Genomic DNA, 4,988 nt, shown 5'->3' on the forward strand with positions numbered 1-4,988 from the left:
GTTTCTTCAGGTAATGATTCGCAGGGTAATACATATGGATCATTCTGAAAGAGACCTCTTTGACCTTGTTAACAAGCAAGTATTTGTGTCTTAATAACCAGACTTTTTTCCAACAGATATTAGTGACCAATGTATTCCAGTAACTTGTGACATAAGGAATGGATACAATATCCCTTTGAAAAAAAGCACGTATAGATCTGTTGTTCTGAGGGAGCAAGGAGAAACATATTTTCCCTATTGGAGAGTCAACTGGATTAAGCGAGGGTAGGTCAAGAAGGTGAGGTCTGGCTACACCTCTAAATAACATGAGAGTTCCAGATGGAATAGCATCAAAGACTATGGCGAACTCTCTGGGTGTTACAGGGATATTGTAACGAGATAAAAATTCCTCATAATTGAGTAAAAATCCTTCTGCATTAAAAAGTTGACTCACCAGCAGAATAAGATTATTGAACCAGTTCTTAAAAAATAAAGACTTGTTTCTATACAAAATGTCCTTATTGTTCCAAATGAAATATCTATGCGGGGAAAAATTATGTTTATATATTAATGACCACGCTATGAATACTTGTCTATGAAAAGCAGAAATTTTGCAGGAATCTTATCAATGTTATAGTTACAAAGTAACATAAAATTGAGGCCACCAAAACGGGAGAAGATAAAATGAGGGATGAAATTCCAAATTGAAGTTGGATTCTTTAAAAAATGTTTAGCCCAATTTATCTTAAAAGTTTTATTCAAAGTAGCAAAATCAAAAAAATTGAGACCACCATATTCATATGAGTTCATAACGACAGATTTCCTAATATAATGTGTAACATTTTTCCAGATGAAGTTCAGAAGCACCTAGTCAACCGCTTGACCTATTTTGTTGTCAAGATGTAGGGACTGGGCTGCATAAGTAAATCTGGAGATACCTTCAGCTTTAGAAAGCAATACTCGACCTTTCAAGGACAACATTTCATTTGAAGTATAAATAGTCTCTTAGCCTAGGATGACGACAATGCCGATCAAGCATTCTATCTTCAGAGAGGAAGTGAAAGAGAGAAGCCAAACTCGGCGGAAAATCAGTCACCCTCCAGGTGGTGGTGTTTTTTCGTTGTTTCGCTCACCAAACAAGGCGTTTTTGTATGGTGGTCAATGAGTTTTGAATTTGGGCAACAACCAAAAAATAATGGCTTGTTTGCTTTGAGTTTATTTGATCGAATATACGTTTTTTCAATGATTAAGTTACCTCAACTATACTGAGAGATAAAAAATACTTGAGTCAGTTATAGAACCCATTGCCCTTTATGGTTGTGAGGTATGGGGTCTGCTCACCAACCAAGAATTCACAAAATGGGACAAACACCAAATTGAGACTCCGCATGCAGAATTCTGCAAAAATATCCTCCATGTACAACGTAAAACACCAAATAATGCATGCAGAGCAGAATTAGGCCGATACCGGCTAATTATCAAAATCCAGAAAATAACCGTTAAATTCTACAACCACCTAAAAGGATGCAATTCCCAAACCTTCCATAACAAAGCCATCACCTACAGAGAAATAAACCTGGAGAAGAGCCCCCTAAGCAAGCTGGTCCTGGGGCTCTGTTCACAAACACAAACAGACCCCACAGAGCCCCAGGAAAGCAACACACTTAGACCCAACCAAATCATGAGAAAACAAAAAGATAATTACTTGACACATTGTAAAGAATTTACCAAAAAACTGTGCAAACTATAATGCTATTTGGCCCTAAACAGAGAGTACACTGCGGCAGAATACCTGACCACTGTGACTGACCCAAAATTAAGGAAATCTTTACTATGTACAGACTCAGTGAGCATAGCCTTGCAATTGAGAAAGGCCGCCGAAGGCAGACCTGGCTCTCAAGAGAAGACAGACCATGTGCACACTGCCCACAAAATGAGGTGGAAACTGAGCTGCACTTCCTAACCTCCTGCCAAATGTATGACCATATTAGAGACACATATTTCCCTCAGATTACACAGACCTACAAAAAAATTGAAAACAAATCCAATTTTGATAAACTCCCTTATCTATTGGGTGAAATACCACAGTGTGCAATCACAGCAGCAAGATTTGTGACCTGTTGCCACAAGAAAAGTGCAACCAGTGAAGAACAAACACCATTGTAAATACAACCTATGTTTACTTTTTCCCCTTTTGTACTTTAACTATTTTCACGTCATTACGACACTGTATATATACATAATATGACATTTGAAATGTTTTTATTATTTTGTAAGTGTAATGTTTACTGTTCATTTTTTATTGTTTATTTCACTTTTGTTTATTATCTATTTCACTTGCTTTTGCAATGTAAAATTATGTTTCCCATGCCAATAAAGCCCTTAAATTGAATTGATATCTCAAGATGGCTATGCATATTCATGTCATGAGGCTAGTAGCATAGCATCTCTCTATTGAATACAGGTGGTTGACGTCAACAATCCTCATCGATTATTAAAAAAATTATTACAATAATGATATGTTTCCACCAATCCAAAGAAAGGATGAGCGGGAGCTACAGCCAGCCGCCACTTTGTGGATAACGACTCACATTTTTAGGGCGGAGAGATATGTTATCTTGTCAGTATATCCACAATATTTGCTATGGTCTACGCTTGATGTGCATTCCCGGTAATACACTCGTATCCCTCATGGACCTGCTTGTACATAAAGCATCCTGCATTCAGGCCACAAAGGCATACTTTAAATCCTTAACTAGCTTTAATGGTGAGAAGGCGGAAAAAATGGGGAAAATATGCATAGGGTGAATTCGGAAAAAGTGGGACTTCATATTAACTGGCACAGCTTAATCCTGACATGTTATTTTTCTTGGTCTGAGGAGAAAAATCGAAACTATTGTTGCTAAGAAACCAGAGAAACCACATTATTGCAGAGAAACCACATTATCAAAATCACATCACTTCATTGGTTTGACATCCTAGAGAGGGGCGGAGCAAGCTTCAAACAGGAAGCTCACTCCACAAAGCACACAGTATGATCAGTGACAGTTTTTTTTCTGTTAGATGTTAAGGTTATAAAAGGTTATAAATAAGCTACTGTGCAAAATTGTGATGTAAATGTGCATACTATGTACTGGTGCATCAAAATACAAAAACAAGTTGCCAATATTATGTTTACATTTTGTAATTCAGTCTTTTTTTTGTGTTGTCCCCCTATGCCAACCATAAAGTAGGACGGCATGGAGTAGCTAAAGTAGGACAGTCTTCAAGGCTTTTCCAATAGAGCAAGGAGATCCAGTTTACATTAGGGTAAGGCAAGGCTCTTGTACTATATTCTGTTAATTTTCTTGTAGTACTGTTATTTGTATTATCATTGGGATAGAATTAGGATTATAATAATGGTGTCCCAGTATATCAATGCCAACTGAAAATATGTTTTTGACTCAGTGTACACTCCCTGTGGCTCAGTTGGTAGAGCATGGTGTTTGCAATGGTGTTTGCAATGCCAGGGTTGTGGGTTCGTTTCCCACGGGGGGCCAGTACGTAAAAAAAAAAATGTATGAAATGAATTGAAATGTATGCATTCACTACTGTAAGTCGCTCTGGATAAGAGCGTCTGCTAAATGACTAAAATGTCTAAAATGTACACTGGGTGTGTCATGCCTCCTGTGAATATGTCAAAAACATTTTTGTGTGATTAGGTAACATCTTGAGTATTCCAGAAATTGATCATGTGTTGGGCTAATATGTTGGATAGATGTCGAAAGAGGTTACAGAAGACAGAAATGCAAAACGTGTCCCACTTATTTTCCGAATTCACCCTACTTTCTTTATTAAGCACCATTTTCCACCACCATTTTCTGACAATTTAGAATATTGCAGACTGTCTTCATCCAAGAGTGTGGATCATCCAAAATTGTCCAAAAAGTGCAAGCTTGTAAGCAAAGCTAAAGGGATTGCAAACGTGTTAGCATAAATAGTCCAACCAAAAAATGTTTTTTTAAATATTACCTAGCTGTCTAGCATTTGCATTCATTATGGAAACCGTTTACCGTATAAGAAGCAAACAGAGCAAAACGAGAGTTTCTATTGGACACATTCAGGTAGGTCCCGCCCTGTTTTGTTCCATTTGCTTCACCGATTCTGTTGCAAAACGTTTGGCACAGAAACCGTTCACTCCAAATGGAAAAAGTTTTGCAACGAAAATGAGAGTTTCTATTGGATAAATTCAGGTAAGTCCCTCCCCATTTGCTTCCGTTTGGTTCTTAACGGTAAACGTTTCATGACGTAATGAATACACCCCTGATCCTGAGCAGTGATGCCAACTTAGCAATTTTGTTGCTAGATTTAGCAACTTTTCTGACTACCCGGGCAACCTTTTTTTCAAACAGCACCTAGCAACAAATTTAGCTACTTTTAAAAATGTATTTGGAACTTTTAGCAACTTTTGAAAAGTGACTTAAACGCTAAAATGCATGCATTTTCCCTCTAAATGACACAAAAACGATTTTCTCTGTCACACACTCTGTCACAACACACGTGCCTGGCTGCAAAAGTAAAATCAAATCAAATGTATTTATATAGCCCTTCTTACATGAGCTGATATCTCCAAGTGCTGTACAGAAACCCAGCCTAAAACCCCAAACAGCAAGCAATGCAGGTGTAGAAGCACGCCTCCTGTGTGAGTGACGTCAGCAGCAGGCGCTCAGCTCCTACACTGGCAGCAGCAGGCCAGCAGCAATTTCAGCAAATTGCAAATCATTGTTGGCTGACTGCAGCAGCAGTAGTACGGATTCGACGAGCCAAACCTAATGAATATAGTTGGTCACGAATGTTTGATCTTGAACATAACTTACAACATCAATCCACATGTCTCAATCAAAATTGTACAGAAAAGAGTTGGAGTCTGTACCTGAACAAATGTCTAATCATATTTTTTGCCGAGATGGCCAGTCAATTTGAGTAACGTTATTGTGTATGCTACGTAATGACGCAGTTTTACGTTATCA

Source organism: Salmo salar, chromosome ssa19, assembly GCF_905237065.1.
Source record: "Salmo salar chromosome ssa19, Ssal_v3.1, whole genome shotgun sequence".
NCBI classification, from domain to species: Eukaryota; Metazoa; Chordata; class Actinopteri; order Salmoniformes; family Salmonidae; genus Salmo; species Salmo salar.